This window comes from Emys orbicularis, chromosome 9 (genome assembly GCF_028017835.1).
Source record: "Emys orbicularis isolate rEmyOrb1 chromosome 9, rEmyOrb1.hap1, whole genome shotgun sequence".
Lineage (NCBI taxonomy): Eukaryota > Metazoa > Chordata > Testudines > Emydidae > Emys > Emys orbicularis.
The window spans coordinates 101,445,401-101,465,157 of record NC_088691.1 but is presented as its reverse complement, the minus strand read 5'-3'; positions in this window follow the sequence as shown (position 1 = coordinate 101,465,157).

Here is a 19,757-nt window from a genome sequence, read left to right as displayed (position 1 = left end):
AGCGGCTCCTTCAAGCTGCCTGCAGACTCGGGCAAAGGGCCTGGCACTGATTTGCTCTGTGAAGGTTTTCTATAAAGGCTGGAGACTTCTTCTTTTTTTTTTAATGGATGCTGAGATTCGGGAGCAGAAGACGGAGCACTGGCTCTCTGACCGACAATGCAACAGCCCAGCTCAAACCTTTACCACGGGTCACTAATGGGTCGTCCATAGGCCAACTAACCATACCAACGATTTCCTCCTCCGCTGCCCCCTCATTCTCAGGACCTGAGAGGACTTTGCAACTAACGGCGCAGCCTAGCAAGCCCTGCTATGCAGCCGGGGAGCTCTGATGGTGGAATGGCCTGGGAACGGAACTGGAGGCAAGCCACTGGTGTTCTGTGGAACGGGGCATGCTGGGAGCTGTGGTTTCTGCAAGCCGCATACACTTCCACTCTCAGGGCAGTTGGAGACTGCCCCCAGTTTCTTTGCAAACAGTGGCCCTCAGGTTCCCCAGGTGGCAAAGATTGGGCGCCCTGTTGCATACAGGGGCATCACTGTACAGGATGAGCACATGGCTCGAGGAGTGGGTCCCCTGCCAGCTCCTGGGGCACTGCACGCCCCTCGCGTTGCTCTGGCTGGCTTCCCAGCAGCAAGCCTCCGGCATGGTCCATCGTGTCCAGCCGTTGATCAATATCTCTGCCACCACGGCACTTCCCAGCCTGTCTCACACACCAAGAGAGAGGGGCGCATTGCAGCTGCACTCAGCAAGGCAGATTTGTGCCGAATGTGGCAGGGAGGCAAATGGCCCTGAGGCTGGGGCTTTGGGGAATTAATTCCTTTGCCTGTGGCACTCGGTGGAAGGTAAAGGAGATCGCATGCCTTTATAGGTGAAGGATGTGTGGGAGTAAACACAAGGTAGAATATACAGGGCCGGCTTTAGGAATAATAGGGGCAATGCTCGGCCCAACACAGCCTCTTGCTTTGTCAAAGTGTTGCATGGACACCAGCCCCACCTTGCAAGGCGGGTCAGTGTTATTATCCCTATTTTGCAGATGGGGAAACTGAGGCACGGGGCGAGGGGAGGGATTTGCTTAAGATCACACAGCAAGTCAGTGGCAGAGCCCACCTGGGCGTCCTGGCTCCAGCCTTCTGGTGTGACCACATCACCTTTCTCTTTGGGGGAAATTCTAGCCAAATTAGTTGTGGGGCTCCCCAACTCACCCTTCACTTCTTCCCCAGCCACTACCAACAAGCCTGCAACGCCCACAACTACCGTGATGGAGAGCTGGAAAGGGGGATCTCAAAAGTGCCTCGGAGAGGGATGAGTGCCAACAGAGGAGCTGGCCCCTGGGCTTCTCTTCTGCCACAGGAGGTACACACACACACACACACACACACACACACAGAGGGGTGTGGTGCAAAACAACCCATCTCCTTCTGCCAGCAGCCCTGGGGAATATAGGCTGAGGCCTTCGGTCTTCACATCTGAGCAGGGGCGATCAGCCTCTTGGAGCACTGGATACTGACCTGTCACTCTGCCCCGATCATGTGACAGGGGCCATGAAATAAAGTCCAGTCTCTCCCCAGCACCCTTGCGTGTCAGTAGGAAATGAATGGAACAAATTCAGGGCTGCCAGCGTTCACAAGGTTCAGGGTTTTTTTCTCTTAAAGCCCAGTGCCTGGAGTTCTTTTTAAAAAAGAAAGTTTCTAGCCCTCGTGCTGGTGGAGGAAAGCCGGTAAACACGGCCCAAGGCCAGCTAAAGGGTCTGAAACCAGAAGGCAAAGAGGAAGAACCAACAATTAGGCTTATTGATAAAATCTCATGATTTTTAAGCCAAACTCATGATTTAGAGCACTCCATCCTGGTCTGCTCTCCTGCGCTCCCTCTAGTGTTCACTAGGATCCATTGCATCTTCTCACTCCTCTGGGCAATTAGCCACAGCCCTCCTTCCCCAGAGCCACCGGCTGTATTAACAAAGAGCCGAGTGTTCTCTGGAGAGCCCTGTGCTTCCCTGTCCCCATCACCCTCCCCGCAGAACAGCCCTGGAGACGCACTAAGTGCAGAAAGCAATGACAGGAGAATTAACCAGCGAGGGACAGGATCAGTTTAGAGCACCAGCAGCAATGGCTGCTGGGACACTCAGTGACAAGCCGTGCACCTCCAGCACTGCCTTAGAGCTTGTCTACACTGACAAGTTAATTCAGATTAAGGTGGGGTGTGAATAGCTCCATATGGGAACAAGCCTGTCAATGCACCCACTGATCTCCTGTCACTCCCACGGCTGTGCATTCAGACATACACACCTGGCCCTTCACACCAGAGCACATAGCCAGTCACTTGTGCGTGCACTAGCACAGGGATGGGACTGTGTGGGCATGGGCAAAGCAATGTGTAAGGGTGCAAGGGCACGGCTGTGCCCAAAGGAACTCGTGCACCGCACGGTGGTGGCATGGAAGTGTGTGCAGGATGTGTGGCAGGGTCTGTTTTTTTGCACAAATGAGTGTGCACATGTGAGTGCGCACAAGGGCCAGCATCACAACACTGGCCCTGATCCTTACTCCAGCACTGCAAGGGGACAGGGGGGCTTTGAAAACACCACACAGCTGCGAGGGAAGCCACTCCAGCCTTCCCCTCCTCCTCCATAAACACAGCCAGCCCATGCCCCGCAGCCAGCCAGCTAATACGCCCAGCCTGTCTTAGCCAACTCGCAGGTCCAGGGCTGACTTCAAGTGAGAAAAACAAACCACAGCCAAAGGCAAGAGCCCAGCCCTCCGTCCCTCCCAGATCTTGGCCCTGTCGTGCGCACACATGCTCGCCGTGAGGGCTGAGGCATGCTGGGTTACCACCGGGGAGCTGCCCGGGCTCCGCCCCATCATGGCTGGTGATGTCCAGCAAAGACCAACGAGAGCCAGTGGTGACAGGCAGCGCTAATGCCTCCCTCGGGGAACGCTGCCTACCCACTTCCCAGAAGGACACAATAGCCTGGCCTGTGTTCAAGAAGCCAAAGATCTCCCGAGCTCTCACCCTGCCTGCAACCTCCAGCTATCAGGGAAGATGGCAGGGAAAGAGACGATGATCTGCAGCATCTAACTACAGCCAGCATCCTGGAGTCCACACCAAGCCATGGCACAGAACGGGAGTGAGTGATCTCCTCACGGCTAAGGACAGAGATCAACTCTCTGTGTTCATCCCACTGTTAAATAATGGGGAGGGGAATGGGTGGGAGTGGGAAAGGGTCCTTTCTGTGTGAGCACACCAATAGTGAATACAAGGGCTTTGAACAGCATCTTTCTCTCTCCGGGATCCTAAAGCACTTTACAAAGTAGATAGATGCAGCGTCTCTGGAATGCAGCTACCTCTGGGGAGGAATCCAGCAGCTACAACTCTAGCACACCAGGCTTTAGGGCAGGAATCACACAGCACCCAGTGGGAAGGGTAGGGGGTGGAGGAGCTAGATATAGGTGGGCAGAATGTAAAGACCGGGATTGAAATGTGGACAGGACGTGGGGGCCACGAGGACCCTGCACCTCATGTGCAAGAGGACGTTACCCCCTTTTCTCCTTACCCTGGCCTTTGTCTAGTTACACTGTAGGCTCTTGGCTGCAGGGACTGGCCCTTATATAGGTCTGTGCAGCACCTTGCACATTGGGGCCCTGATCAGTGATTGGGGTCTCTCTGTAACATAAATATGTGCCATGGGCTCTTTAATTTGATCAGCAGCTCTGGGTTGTGTCTGACTTGAAACATGCATCCAAGGGGGGGGACCCACCAAAGTATTTTCCATCCAGGGTGGAAGTAAGGGCCGCCTGAGTCTCCAAAGGGAGCCTTCTTGTCCCCACCCTGGTAGCGCCGCCTGGTGGCTGTAAGAATGAGATCTGGAGGTCGAAGCCACGGCCTGGTCTAGACTCTGCCAGCAAACCGTGAATAGACGCGAGTGTAGCATGTCTAACGTGGCAGCAGATGGCACCATCCTGCTGCGATTCACAGACAGCCCCTGGGCAAACCCGTCCTGCCCAGCGTCCTCTGGGGCTTTCCAGGGACGCAGGGGGGTCTGGGCAGCCTGATGGCTTTGCAGGGGGGCTGCGTGCGGGGCTGGCACCGCTGGGCAGGCAGCTCCCAGGGCAGGCGAGCGGAACCGCTGGTGTGCCATGCTTAGCACCCAGGTCAGAGAGGAGAAAGCCAGCCCAGGGCGACCGCGCCGGGCCACGCGCTCATTCTCGCTGTGAAATCCTAGCGGCGGCGGCGGTCGGTGCCAGCTGGGGGCTGGGCATTGTGTGTGCAGGGAGGTGGCGCGGGGGGCTGGGACAATAGGGGACGTCGCCCCAGGACAGGCCTTGCCAGGGCTGGGCGAAAGCAGCCAGGGCCAAGGCGATGGGATGGGGGTGGAGGGGGGGCGTGTCTCCAGGACAAGCTTGGCTCTGTAGCAGCCCTGCAGATGGCCCGGAGGGAGCTGGCAGGCTGCTGCAGCAGCTGAATGAGGGGAAAAGCAGAGCCAGCCCCAGGCACCTGACCCCGTGCATGGCCCAGCGGGCACAGAGCCCCAAACCCCTGGCCTGGCTCCGAGGCCAGGCCTGGGCCTCAAGCTGGGTGTCCCTTGGAGCCGTCTGTTGTGTGGGTTTGGTGGGGACGGCCTTGCACATCAGGAGCAGCGTGGGGCAGCGTCCCTCTTGCTCCCCGGAGGAAGGCCCGGCCTTGCGGGGCACGGAGCCGACGGGGGAGGGGAGAGGGGAGCAGCTTGGGGCCCGGATGGAGGGAGACAGGCAGAGAGGGAAGGAGACATGCGGCGGAGAGAGACGGGGCCAGGGGAGAAGCTCAGGCCGCAGGAGCTTGGGCCCCCCTAATCCCCTAATGCACTTGAAAGGCGGTGAGGATTTGCACTGGCAGCAGGGGGGCACCAGCCTTTAATCAGGGCTGACGGCCCGAAACGCCCCCGCCCGCATGCCTGCACTGGCGCGCTGCGCTTGGGGAATCAGATGTGGCAAGCGGTCGGGTTTTGCCAGCCCCCAACCCGGGGGTGCCCTAAAATGCCAGCCCGGCACCGCCCCACGTAGCCCCCCCCCGCGTCAGTCCATTCCACTGCAGCAGGTTTAGCCCAGGGGTGACCCTGCCTCTTCGCTTCACAGAATCCCTGTCCTCTGGGGCTGGGCCCGGGCAGGGAGCAGGGTTCAGGCCAGAGCTGGGGAATCAGCCCCCGCTAACCTCCCAGACAAACATCCTTATCAGCCTTCTGCAAAGCCAGCAGCTGGTCCCCGCCCTGCCCCGCCCCACCCCGGGGGCAGCTCCTGTGCCTTTCCGCCACAGGCTCCTATCAGCACTGGCTGGCCCTTCTGCACAGAAAACACAGCCCAGCGAGTCAATCATTGACAGAACCAGCCCAGCCGCTCTTATCAGCCCCCGGCTGGCAGCAAACACACCGGGCCCTGCAAGGGGGCACCTTCAGCGGTGTCCAGTCCCCACAGCCCGCCAGCCCCTGGCCTCGCGCTAGCTACGGTGCCAGTGTGGGCCCCCATCACCCCAATATCTGTGCCCCTAACAGTGCTCGCTGGTTTTATCCTCACGCCCCTCCCACCCCCCCAGGATCGAGGCCAAGGGTCAGTCCGTCAGAGCAGGGAACTGACCCAAGTCTCTGGAGCCCCAGGCTGGGGCTCTAACCACTGGGCAGCACTTCCTTTCTGCTGAGTCCCAGGGGCCGACTGTAGGGGAGGCTTCGGTGAGCCGGACTCTGCCCCTTAGGAACTGGTCTGAGACCCCCCAACACTCGTCTCACATAAGCCACCAGCTTTGGGTCACGGCTCATGCTGGGCTGGAGCTGTCCCCCTCCCCCCGCATCGACAGACTCGGTCCCTCTGTTGCTTTTCTTACTAGCACAAAGTGGAGACACTGGCACGAGTTTGTTCAGTCCTCAGCCTAGCTCCCCAGAGAGCAGTGGCCGTGTGGGACAAGGTGAGGGCTGCATCTCTCGCTCCTTCGGGGTCAGCAGAGGCTGGATGGAGCTCAGGGTAACATGCGCCGCATCTGGAGGAGGGGGTGCCTGGCCCTGCAGTGCCCCCTTTTGGCCGAGCTAAAAGCGGCATCGACCAGCATCTTGCCCAGTAAACCCAAGCTCCCTCGCTGAGCTCCTGATCACGGCTCGGACACACAGGTTTCCCCATGAAGAATCAGCTCTTTCGCACCGGTCTGGCTCTTATTAAGCAAACGACTTCCTTGCCCCACCGCCGCCATCCTGGCCAGCCGCTCAGAGGGGACGCCTGGACCAGATGCTGTGCCATACGTCAGTGTCTGTAACCCACGATGCTCCCCTTCATGCAGCCCTGCACCACCAGATTGTGCCACAGCAGCTTGAAGCCTGTTGTCGGCGTCGCCTTAACCGTCCAGGAAGCTACAGCAAGTTCCCAAGCCGTGGGATGACCCACGAACGATGGGCCGTGGCCAAGCAGCAGCCAGCGATGGTTACAGGGGGCTGCTCCCCATGGCTCCGCGTCTGGGGCTCAGCATGTGAAGACCAGAGCGGCATTTCTCTGCTCTAAAGACCCTGTCTGAACCCAGGGAAGGAAACGGGGCCAGACAAATATCCACATCCCGGCCAGGGAGAGGTGGATACTTGTCTGAGGCCGTGCCAATGGGCCGCAGCCCCACTCCAGTGGGAACCCCTCTGAGGCCCATTGGCAGGGGAGGCTGCCCATGCTGTCCCTGCTCTGGTGTTCTGCACAGGTCCTCAGTCTCCCTGGCCTCCGATCTGGCCCCCGTTCGTGTCAGCGTGTCGTAGGGCTGGCCTGGCCTCCAAGCACAGGGGCCACTCTGCTGCTGCTCTCAAGGCGGACGCCAGCCCTGATCTTGTCGCTCTCTCCTATGACAGGCGGTCGGGGCTCTGCTGGAGGAAGGAGCTCAGGATCTGGCCCCCAGCATGGGATCTGCCTGGGGCATTGCAGCCTCCACTGTAACCCGCATTTCAGGTTGGGGCAGCTGAGCGTTCCTGGGAGCGCAGGGGTAACATGTCGATCGTCCAACAGGCCTCTTCCCTCCTGTCATTGGAGGCATGGCCCCTCCACCCAGCCATGCCTCCCGCCCTTCCCCAGGATAAAAGACCCCCTCCCAAAGCAACCCAGGGGCAACTGCACTCAGCGGGTTCCCGTTGCCTGCACAGAGCATCCTGCCTCCTGGGGGGCCTTTGGGGCGGGCGGGAGCTCCCTGGGGTCCCGTCTGGGCAGATTAGCGCACGGCTGAGGCCGGCCCTGCCCGGGAGCAAGGGGAGCAAGCGCGCTGGGAAACGGCCCGGCGGCTCAGCCAGCCGCACCAGAAAGGCGCATTGTGCCTTTAAGACAAAGAGCCCCGGCACAATACCTGCTTTGTGTCAGGGCGTGCAGAGCTTTGCCCCGCGAGGGGCTGGGACATGTATGGGCTTGAACGAGCCCTGGCTCCCGGGATTCCTGGGGCTCCCACTCCTTCCTGCATGCTGGGAAGGAATGCACTGCCACACAGCCACAGGCCGGAGGAGCTGCAGCCCCGTCAGCAGGAACTTGGCCGGGGCCAGCCCCGGGCCTGGGCAGGAGCGCGGGCGCGGCACCAGCAGAAGCAGCCGGGGACTCTTCTACCCAAAAATGGGGGGTTGGAGCCTGTGTGCGTTTGCACACACAGCTAGTTCAGCCAGCCAGACGGCCAAAGCCAGAGCACGGATGAGCTGCCCCCCAGGAGGGAAGATGGGGCTGCAGTGCGGGTGTGGGCACCTCATGCTGCTAGGGAGAGGGTCCTCCAAATGATGGGTTCCCAGCTTGGCACCTAGAGAGGGCAGAACCCACATTCAGCAGAGAAGGCGGAGGTTCTGCTCAGGGCTGGACAGGGACCGCAGGGGGCTGTGGGTCAGGACTGAAGGGCCTGGGCAGAGCTGTGTGTGGGGAGCCCAGGGCTGGCATAGCAAGGGCTGTGGATCAGGAGTGAGGGGCACTGGCAGAGCTGGGTGTGGGGAGCCCAGGGCTGGGACAGCAGGGGGCTGTGGGTCAGGAGTGAGGGGCGTCGGTAGAGCTGTGTGGGGGGTGCTCAGGGCTGGGATAGAAGAGGGCTGTGGGTCAGGAGTGAGGGGCACTGGCAGAACCAGGTGTGGGGAGCCCAGGGCTGCGATAGCAGGGGGACACAGGGTGGCATGTTTGGAATTAGTAGACTGCATTTTGTGCATTAAAAAAATAATGCAATTCTCCAGCATACAAGGGAGAATCACTCCAGCCCCACGAGGAGCGGCTCAACCTTTGGCGCCCAAGGGGAGCCGAGTTTAAGGCCCCCTAGCGGCCTCTCCTTGTCTCAGCTGTCTGGGCCTGGAAGGGGCCTAGAGGAAACATGCTGATTTCTGCCTTGCGGGGGTAGGCGCAGCCCTCTCTAGCCATCAGGGAAGCAGCACTGCTGGGCCATGGAGGGAATTTATCCTACAAAGGCTCGGCCATGCAGCTGACTGGGGCTGGCCTTGGAGGAAACGGCATTTGGTGGACGTCCTTGGTGCACGGGGCAGGAGGCATCTGGGCACTGACCCAGCCTGTTCTCTGTGAGCTCTGTTCTGGGGCGGTGGCTGTACAACACACTTCCGACTGGAGCTAAAGGAGGAACCCCCCAGCTAGAAGTAGCAGGCTGTTACCCTCTGTGGACCAGCCACCAGCAGGGGACACGAGAAACATTGTCACCGATGCCTGCTTGTGTGTGGTCACTTTGTGGTGGTCTCTGGGAGTTCACAGGGGCTCCTCCACGTCCCCTGAGATCACACCTCCCCCAAGTTTCTAACCAGCCAGGTCCTGGCTGTTCACTTCAACTGCCCCAACACAGCACAAGTTGTGTTTCTCTCCTCTTTGTGGGTGTGTGTGTCCGTCCACCGCTGCCCTTTGCCAGACAGAATCAGAACAGCTCGCTTGTGTGTCATAGACCCTCTGCCATTAACAGCTAATGGCGATCCCCCGTTAGGTGAAGTGATGGTGCCTGTCCTTTTAGAGCAGGAGGGTCCGAGTTCCAGCCCCTGGGGCGGCCAGGGATTTTTCCATTTGGGACCCAATCCCATAGTCAGCGAGACCAGGCCCTCTTCCCCGCGTCTGGGAGTCTGCAGCCTGCTCTTGGCTATCTTCGTTAGGAGAGGGGCCGTCCCGCACCCCCAAGCCACAGGAGTTGGCCAGCATTAACACTGCAGGGGCGGGCACCAAGCTGCGTCTGGGGTTTAGGATTGGGAGCAGCGAGGGGCACTGGCACTGTGACTCCCCTCCCCTTCCCCATTGCCAGTTCCATCTGCTGCTCACCGTCAGAAGCATCCAATTACCCAGGTCGGCCCAGGAGTTTGAAAAGAAACACCCGAAAGGCGGGGACGGGGGAGAGATGCTGGTGGAGTTTATTCCGTTGAAGGTGCTCCCAGCGCCAGCCTCTCCCAGACGTGCCACTCGGAACAGGATTAGAGGGCAGCCCCAAGGTGACCAGATCCCTTTCAGGCCTGGAAGCCATTTGCCGCAGAGAGCTTCCCAGGGGAGTGTGCGTCTCATACCTTGCACTGCATGGGCTGCCCAGCTCACATGGGCCTCGTCACCACGCTGCCTGTTAGCACCGTCACAGCATCAGACGCTGCACATTGGACCCAGTTCTGCTCCTAAGTGCAACCCAGTGAGCTCAGTGGAGAGGCGCTGGGGTAACAGACCAGACGCTGATTTGTAACGGTCGGGGCGGTCCCCAGCTGCTCCCCGCACTGCGCTGGGTATCATGCACTGCACCCCATCTCCAGTCACTGCTCACTGCACCACGGACCCTGCACTGGATACACTGGGCTTGTGTTCCAGTGCTCCCAGCCTCGCTGGCGTCTTTGGGGCACACCCCAGAACTCCCAGCACAGCCCCCCAGTGTACTGAACAGCGTCTGCGGCATTGCGTCATAGACCGGCCGCATGTGGCGTGCGCCGCACACCCGCTCTGCTCACAACCTGCGTGCTGCACACAGCCAGGAGACCCCTGATCCTGCCCGCTACCTGCAAGATGAACGGCAACCCCCAGGGTTTTGAATGTAATTCACTGCCACAGGGCCCCTTCATTGGGCACGGGGGCGGGGGGGGGGAAACCACTGCGTTTATTGCTGCCACAGCTGCACTGCTCCTCATGGCACCGGCGCTCGGGGGTTACTAGCTGGCTGGGGCTTGTTCATTCACACTGACCTGAGAACCTTTGAGAGACACGCTGAAGACACCCTCTGAAAGGCAGACAAAAATCGCCGGACTTGCAGTCAGGACTCCTGGGTTCTATTCTCAGCTCTGGGGAGAAAGTGGGTCAGGACTCCTGGTTTCTCTTCCTGGCAGTGCCACTGGTTTGCTGTATGACCTTCAGCGAGTTACTTCCCTGCTCTGTGACTCAGTTTCCCCATCTGCTCGCAGGGGTTAATAATCCCTACTGTAGCAAGGAAAGGTGCAAGGCGCAGCGCTTACAAAGGGCTCTTAGACCCTTAGATGGGCAGCCCTAGAGCAGTGGTCCTCAGACTTTTGTACTGGTGACCCCTTTCACATAGCAAGCCTCTGAGTGCCACCCCCCCTTATAAATTAAAAACACCTTTTTATATATTTAACACCATTATAAATGCTGGATGCAAAGCGGGGCTTGGGGTGGAGGCTGACAGCTCGCGACCCCCCGTGTAATAACCTTGCGACCCCCTGAGAGGTCCCGACCCCCAGTTTGAGAACCCCTGCCCTAGAGTAAGGGCAGATCCCTCCCTGACCCATGTACGAACGGGCCTGGTAGGAGGGATTCTCTGCTACTCAGAGGCACCATCCTATGCCCCAAAATGAAGCTGCTTTGATTCCCAAAAGCCACGTGCTCAGCCCCCTTGCCGGACCCGCAGTGCCAGCCTACAGCAAGCCAGCCTGCTGCCTTCCCACAGCCGGACCGGCCACCAGGCTGCTGTGCCCCGGCGGGCGGGTTTGGTTCTCAGAGGGGCTGGCGAGGGGGCACTGGCGCTGGGGGGTCAGTGCCGGGGGCGCTGGGCCTGGCTCGGCCTGGCCACTGTCATCAGACACAGATCTGGGCTCTGAACTCATTTCCAATACGCTTCTCTGCCGCTCGCTGGGCGGCACCGGAGCCGGGGCAGCACCGCCAGCCCCGGGGGGCACCGCTGGGGGTGCCCAGGGCCCTCGTCTCCCTCCCGCACCCCGGGACTAGCAGAGCAGGGGGGAGGCCCCGCTCCGCGCAGCCTCCCGCTGGCCTCCGTGTTTTCTCTCCAGCCCTTTGTGTGTGTGCTCCTGTGGGGCTGTGTGTGAGCTCAGCCATGGATCAAGTTGCTGCCTCCCTCCCCTGCTCCCGCCTCCCCTCCACTCCCCGCCTCCCCGCCGCCATTTCGCAGCTCCTGCCTCTCCTGCTCAGGCTCCACATCATGGACGCCTGGCGCCAGGCACAACAAAGAGCAGGGCCCCAGCGCACGAGCAGGCCCCGGGCCCCCCGCGCCACCCGGGCAACGGCTCTAAATCACACTGTGGGCTCTGGCTGGCCCGGTGCCTCACTCCCTTCCAGGTGGCAAGCGGGCGGGTGTGCAAAGGGACACACACACACAGGCCCCTGTCCACACTCACGCCCCGGCTGCCCAACGGGCACTGTCACTCGCTAACCCTCGCCACCTGCCCACGCCCCTCTTCGCACGCACGGCCCCAGTTGTGTCCTTGTCGCTCACACGCGGGCGTACGCTGCCCCCACGTGCAGAGGGCGTGCCGCTCACACGTGTTCACAAGCATGCTACACATGTGTGCACACACGCACGGCGTTCCACACACACACACACACACATACACACATGCAGAGGCTACGCCGGACACTTGTGAAGAGTCGGCCACATGCTCTACCTTGGACACGCTATGCACATACATGCTAGGCGGCCTCACACACACATGTGCTGTATGCAGAGCACAGCTCCCCCCTCCCTCTCCCAGCTCACAAATCCAGCAGGTCTTGTTAGTCAGGCTGTTTCCCTTGCAAGCCGAAGTGACAGGCAGAGAGCCAGCGCGGGGTAGGGCCCAGCAGGGGCTCACCAGAGAGGAAGCATCAGGCTCTGTGTTTTAATATGAAAGGAAGGAGGGGAGGGGAAGGGAGGAAGCAGAGGCCTTCCAGCAAACCAAGGGCTTGGCCTGTGCACAAGAAGAGGGCAGCATTGGCTAGCAATACACGGGCACGCACTCTCCGTACGCCTATCCATGCCAGTGCTGCCAGCTCTTGCAGTTTCATTGTGACCCTTGCAGTATTAGGTGTTTTTTTACTAAAGCCTCAGCTCCTGGAGTCCTGTGATCATGGAAAAACCTTGCTTTCGGGTTTAAATTCAGGGTCTAGCCCTCGTGGCTGCAGAGAAAAGCTTGAAAATGCGGCCCCTAAACAGCTAAAAAAAACCCAGAAGGCAGAGACACAGAACCCACTTGTGTTTGCTTTGGAGTCTCACAGTTTTTAAGACAATCTCATGCTCATTTGGGGGCGGCCTCTGGATTTTGGAGCCCCTGGGGTTGGCAATGTTGCAAACATGCAGCAAACATGCGCTAACGCTACTTGGACTACACACGCGCCATTCAACGAGCCTGGACACAACAAGCTCTACAGGTGTTGCCGAAGTGTTAAAAAGAGAGCAAGCGAGAGAGACACCAGGCCCTGGGGCTCTGTCGGAGTCTGGGTGGTTTTCCCCACGATGGGGACAGGGTCTGATGTCCTGTGTCCATTCGTCATTAGTGGATCAGCACAGCGACACCAGACGCACACAGGCGTACGGACACACTGCACACGCAGTGAATTCAGCTCCTGGTTTGCCATGAGTCAGCAGCCACAATCCCTTTGTCTTTCCCAGGACAGCAGGGCTGCGTCTGGGGTGTTTACTAACCAGCCTGCATCCTAGGGAGACGGCATAATACCCCAGGGCAGGGGGCTGTTGGGTTAAAAAACAAATGTGAAGGGTAAATCCATGCTTCCCTCCTACTGGATCACCAAGAACTGGTGTCAGCGCCACGCACCCTCACTGCCACCCACCCCAGCAGGTCAGGAATTTGGGTTTGAATGTGTTTTGCACCTCTGGCAGCACAGCGCCCCCTACCGCCACCCTAGAGCATCGAGGTTACCATTGACTCTGCTCCCTGCAGTACAGCACCCCCTGGCACTGCACTGGGGTCAGCATTGACCCAGAGGGGAGAGTGGCCCCTACCGAGTCACCCACTTCCAGCCACACAGCACCCCCTAGGGCTGGGACTTTGGACTCAGCACTGATTTAGCAGAAAGGACAGCGCCCCCTACTGTGTCCCCTATATTGCTCCCTGCTGCACAGCACCCCCTAGTGCCACACTGGGGTCAGTGCGGTCGCTCCCTTTCCCCCAACCCCTTGTGGCCATTAGAAGGAGGAACTCGCTCCCCCATTGAGGTCGGTCCCTTCTTCCTCCCCACAGCTTCCGCTGCTGCTTCATTCTGCCAAAAGCCCCTTTGCCACAGCTGCTATTAGCACGAAGGGAGTGGGAGGCTGCACCCCAGCCACGTGTTTCAGCCAGGGCGCCATGTTCTCCTAACAGTGCCCCTTCTCCTGCCCCCCCAAGGCAGGGCATGGCTCCTGGTTCCCTTCTCTCCAGCCCCGTTGTACCAAATCTCACCCCATTTCCTCACTCTCTTTATCAGCTGATGCACCTTATCCCAAACGGCTCTGCAGCTATCAAAGCATGCAGGGTGGCAGAGCCCTGGGAGGAGAGAGAGGGACCAGGCTGCCGGATCTGCCCCAGGAGCTGGGGGAATAACATGCACGCACAATGGAGGAGTAGCTGAGGCAGGGCTGGTGGAAGGATATTTGCCATGGGCCACTCCCCTTCCAGGTGCTATTCCATATGCAAAGGAGCAAACATGCTTTTAGGCAAATGAGGCCTCTATTTGATGTGGGAAGAATAAGAGGAAGGTGTCCGTGTGAGAGAGAGAGAGCGCAGTGTGTCTCCTCTGTGAGGGGCCACATCCAGCCAGGCACAAAATGGCTGCCCTAGCAGAGAGAGATTTATTGGTGCAAGCAGAACACAAAGACTGGCAACGCCCCTCGGGCCTCCACCCGGCAGCTCAGGAAGCAGGATTGTCTCCTATGATCCAGCCTAACCTAGAGCTACGGCCAGTCTAGTTTGATGGGCCCACTCGCATGGGAAGATCACTCTTGGTAGCTTCCATCAGGTGGTTTAGTTCAGCAGCTGCCTTCACCCCTCACCCACACACCCCACCAAGAGGCCAAGCCAATGGCAGCATATGGGAGCCAATGGCCTCCCTCTGCACCAGCGTCCAGCCCCAAGGCCCTACCCAACGGAGCAGCCATCCACGCCCGCCTCACACACCCACATCGCGCAGGGCTAACTCCAGCACTGGCCCGCTGGCTTGCCCGCCTCTTAGCCCCCCTCCACAGATGTCTTCAGCTTCTCTCTCAAGGGCCCCACGAGCAGGCTGTTGCTACAACCCTATCCAGGCAGCTCCCCACTGGCCCTAGCCAGACCCGAGCCACCACATCTCTGCACCAACCCAGCCAGAGACCTGCCACCGTGCCCCGTCTCTCCCGAGGGAGGGAAAATGGCTTGCGTTTATCCCGGCAGGCCTTGCTCTCAGACCTGCAGTCCCCTGATTTGGGAGGAAATTAGGCCTCAGCCGCACTTAAAGGCCCAGCTTGCCCTGTGGCCGCCACCTGTGCCGGCGTACGTGCCGCACTGACCATGTGCACTGCCTGTGCTTGTCTGAAACGGGGCCCTACAGGCCTTTCCGGTCAGCCCTTGTGCACACACTGACTGCGGCCTGGACAGATGCTGCATCCCAGCAGAGGCGCTGACCTGGTCGATGTGGGTTCTGCTCAGCCTGCCATCCACGGGGCACATTGCATTGCTCCAGCGCCTCCCTGCCAGCAGCATGCCTGGCAAGAACTCGTGAATTAGGCCTCGACCATAACGCCCTCCCCCCCCCCCCCCCCCGCAAGGCAGGCCAGCAAGTCACTTGTTTTACAGATGGGGAAACTGAGGCACAGAGGCTGCCTGTCCGAGATCAGGCAGTGAGTGGGTGGTGGAGCCCGGAACAGACCCCAGACTGTGACTCCCATGCTGCGCCATGCCCACCCACCCGTCTTCCCCCCCGAGTGAATGGGCCCATCCTGTAGGCATGGATGTTAATTTACAGACACCCTGTGAGATTCGCCCCCTTCAAACACCTAACCAGCTGGTACGCGGACACCAGCCATCATTGGCCAGGGTTTGGTTACAGTCTGGGGCGGGCTGGGTGCATAAGGGACACCCCGGCCCTTCTCCCAGCCAGAAACACCCGGGCTGCACTGATGTCCAGACTCAGATTCACTCTCCTTGCTCAGTACATTTATCATTACTTGCCTTGAGCGCCAAGTGCTTTGATGTGTGGCTGAAAGGAGCTGGCAACTCTCCCGGCTTTGCAGTTCTAGCCATACTCCTCAACGAAGGGTGGGCTTAGGGTTAAGGGCCAGATGTGGGAGCCCGGGCGCCTGGGTTCTGTCCCCAGCTCTGCCACAGACTCAGGGTGTGGCCTTGAGCGAGTTATGTCCCCGCTCTGTGCCTCAGTTTCCCCCATAACACAAGGGTAATTACCTACCTCACAGGGGAGGGTTCTGAGGTTTAATTCACTAACCTTAGTAAAGTTCTTGGGCTCCTCAGAGGAAAGAGACTGTTGGCGCTTCCCCCTCCCTCTGCTGCGGTTCTCAGCCTGCCACTCGCCCCCAGGGAGGCAATTTGCTAGCTGTCCAGAGGAGGAGAGGGGGATGAAAGAAGGAGGAGGTGGATAAGCAGGAGCAGCCGCAGGCTCGGCAAGGAGAAGCTGCTCTCAGCCCTTTGGCTGGCTGCCTGCCCTTGTCTGGCTAAACACTGCGGCGATTCTAAATCTCACAGCAACAGCGGGGATTGAGCTCATCTCCTCCTGCTTCAAAACAGCAGGCCCCTGCCACCTGAGCTAAAGGAAAACAGGGCAGCATAGGGCCTATGACACATGTATGGCCTATACAGGGCCTATGACACACAGCAGAGCAGTTCTGATTCCAGCCAGTAGAGGGCAGTGGTGCTCACACACCGAGCCAGGGCCACACATACAGTAGCATTAGCTGTTAGAGCAGGGGAAGATGGCTGCTCTGGTACCTTGCAAGCAGGGAATTCCCCCAAATCCCCCCGGGCCATGTGAACGGAAGCAGCGGACCACGCTCTCGGCATAGGCAGGAGGACCGTGCCGCTGGCTGGGCCTGCAGAGCATGGCTCAGCTCTTGTGCTCTTGGTCTTTCTGTGCAGGGGGAACTGGCCAGGGAGGGAATTATTGCATACACGTATTATGTCCCAGTCTGCAAAGGGCATTGGGGTGGTACCCAGAACCGATCGCAGCACTTGACGGCGTGACGGTGCGTTAACAACGCCAGCGCTGCGCCCTCTGACAATGCCACCGTGGCGATGGCAGTGGCCATCCGGACACCCGCTGCCCAGAGGGGCAGAGAGAGAGCACACACACACACCCCTGCTCACAGCCAGCATGGGAACACCCCAAAGGTGTTCCATTTGGGAAGCTGCCAGGCTCCCAGCAACCCCTGCTGCCAGCCGGCTCCAGATGCAAGGAGAAAAGCTGTGTGTGACTCCAATCGGAGAGTGACAATGCCACTGCCGTGTGGAAGGCGAACAGTGACTGCAGAGGGCCATGGGCAGTGCCTCCCTGCCCCACAGTGGGGCCCAAGTGCACCACATCCCTGCTCCCCCCCAGGGTCCTGACCCCCCCCCCCCCCGCTCCCTCCAGGGCTCCTAATGCCCCTCCTCCCCCCAGGGCCCCGATCCCCCTCTCCCTGCTCCCCCCAGGGCCCTGAACGCCCCTCCTCCTTGCTCCCCCCAGGGCCCTGACCCCCCTCTCCCTGCTTCCCCTCAGGGGCCTGACTCCCCCTCCTCCCTGCTTGCCCCCAGGGCCCCAATCCCCAATACTCCCTGTTCTCCCCAAGACCCCAACCGCCCCCCATCCCTGCTTCCCCCCAGGGCCTGAGCATGGCAGTTCCCTGCCCGCCCCCCAACACCTCCCTGCTCCCCTGGGGCCTGAGCACGTTGCCCCCCAGCTGACAGTGAAGCAGCAAGAGCTGGGCCCCAGAAGTCCCAGACGGGTCTCATAAAGCTGTAAGCCAATCCGATCCAAGGGGTGCAGATGCAGGGAGCGCCACGGGACCCTGTGGTGCCTGGCACGTGCCATGCAATGGATGTGGCATTCTGTGCTGGGCCTGGGCGTGCAGATGTGCTGCAGGATCTTTGGGGAGCGGTCGGGCCCTGTTCCTCTCCGGCTGCGAATCCGGCAGAGGCCTTGCTGCCGAGGGCCCTCTCCACCCACAGCCCCCGTGATCCCGCCTATGCCACAAATTGTACCTGGCACCACAACCGCACACCCACCCTGCCCCTTCCAAACCATCCAAGCTCCCTGGCAGCTTCGGGGAGCTTGCTACACACCACACTGTGCCTTACTGGTCTACTCCCCGCCCTGAGGGTCCACCTTCCCCTCCGCGCAGACCCTGGCTTGCTACGGGCATATACAGTCCTGACCCATCCACCCCCAGTGGGTGCCAGGACCAAGTCCTACAGGTCAGCCACCAGACGGCAGGCTTCGCTCACAAGCCGCTGTCTTTAGTCGCTTGTCAAAGGAAACATGAAACACCTGCGTGAACAGTCGCTTGGCCTTAGAGATGGGCGTTGTAGGTGCCACGGGCGGCAGTGGGTGCCAGGGTCTGACTGGGGCAGGTGGATCTCCCCTTGCACCTTGGGGAGAATGCACCAGGAATTAAAGATTAATTTTCAGTTAAAGATGATGTCACATGATGAAACCTCCAGGACTACGTCCAGCCCAAACTGGCAAAGCTACTCGCCTCGCAGCCGGCTTATTTTTGCACTTCACTCGACAGATTCATAGCTGCCAAGGCCAGACGGGACCAGTATGACCATTTTCTCCTGCGTAACAGGCCAGAGACCTTCTGCCAAACAATTCCTGAGCAGATCTAGACAAACGTCCAATCTGGATTTTAAAATGGTCAGTGACGGAGCATCACGGCGTTTCCCTGGGCCCTTGATTTGTGAAGCAAGCTGGGCCGTCCCGTTCCCCATCTGCTCCTTGCTGGTTCTCTCACCCCCGCCCGGTGCTGCTGGCTGGGGGGGCTCCGTGCTGGGGGGGGGGGCAAGTTGGGATCGATAGGTTGGATACGTTTCCATTGAGAGAGAACCCCCAAGAGCTGCTCCTGCTGCCCTTACCCAGGCAAGGCTCCCAGCGCCCTCAGAAGGAGTTTACCTACATAAGTATGGAATAAAATAGAGGAAGGAGCTCAGGGTTTGGTCCATTCGGCTTCGTAAAACTTCCCTGATGAACAGCACCTCATCTGGGGCTCAGATCCCTTTGGATGGATTGAGGAGGGGGGTGTCCAAACTGGACTTTGAGGGAAGGAAATCTGGGGCCAAAGCCCACGCTCAGGGACATTGGAGCAGTCCACGGGGAAGCCCATGGGTTGCTGGGGTGTCACCAAGGGCAGATTTAACCCTTTGTTGGCGATTGGTGCCAGCCTGAGCCTGCGAGGCTGACAGGAGCAGCAGGCCGTGTTGTCTCGGGGCCAGGGCCCATTCTCCGTTGCACCCGCGCTGTCTGCTTCCGGAGAAGGGTTTTCAGAGGGAATCGGAAAACCAGGGAGCCTGCTGCTCACACTGCCCCAATCAGCAGTTTTCCCAGATGTTCTCTGAGCTGGCAGATTAGAGGGTGACCTTGGTGGCGACCCCAGCAGTGAATGAATCGTGTGTGCATGCGTGCGGGTCTGTGCATGCGTGTGCGTTCCTGTGTGCGTGCCTGTGTATGTGTGTGAGTGTGTGTGTATGTGACTCTGTGTGTGTGTTTGTGTGCCTGTGTGTGTGTGCGTGCATGTGTGCGTGCCTGTGTGTGTGCGTGCCTGTGTGCGTGTGTGTGTGTCTGTGTGCATGCATTTTTGTGCCTGTGTGCATGCGTGTGTGTGCCTGTGTGTGTGCGCGTGCCTGTGTGTGTGCATGCGTGTGCCTGTGTGCGTGCATGTGCGTGTGCATGCCTGTGTGCGTGTGTGTGTGTGTGTGTGTGTGTGCATATGCCTGTGTGAGTGCATGTGCGTGCAGAACCCTCCGTATGGGTGTCTAGGGGAAGGGGGTGGAACATATGCTGTAGGAGTGCGTGTGTATTTTGTAAGAATTCACGGTTTATTAGCACAGCACACAATTACTTCTGACTCATAACCAAGCCCATTGGTTTCACTTGACAGTTCAGCCATCAAAGGCTTATTTCAAACTAGAATTTCTACACCAGTCTTCCCCCCCGCACCCCCATAGTTTCCCACTGGGGCTGCCACAGCTCCATCGGGGACAGCCACGGTGCAGTGCCGGTATAGACAGGGTGTCGGGAAGCTCACAACGTTGTAACCACGGTGTTGTGTAGTCCTGCTCAGAACAGGCCTAGATGACATGGTGGTTAAAATACCTCAGACCCTGGGTACACTAGCGCTCCCCACTGTGGCTACCCTCAGGAGAGCTGAACGGATGGGAGCAACAATCCTGGTGCAGACAAGGCTGCTAAGGGTCCGAGGGAAGCTGGTGCAGGGATGCCGTGGAGGGCAGGAGATGGCCCCGTGTGTGAGGTGGGAGATGGGGCTAGGGCAAGGAGCCTGTGTATGGAGGTGTGTGTTTCTCTATATAACTGTGTGCGGAGGTGTGCCAGCCTGTGTATAACTGTGTGTAGGAGGGAAGGACTGGCTTTGTTTGTGTGTATTTGTGTGTGTGTGTGTG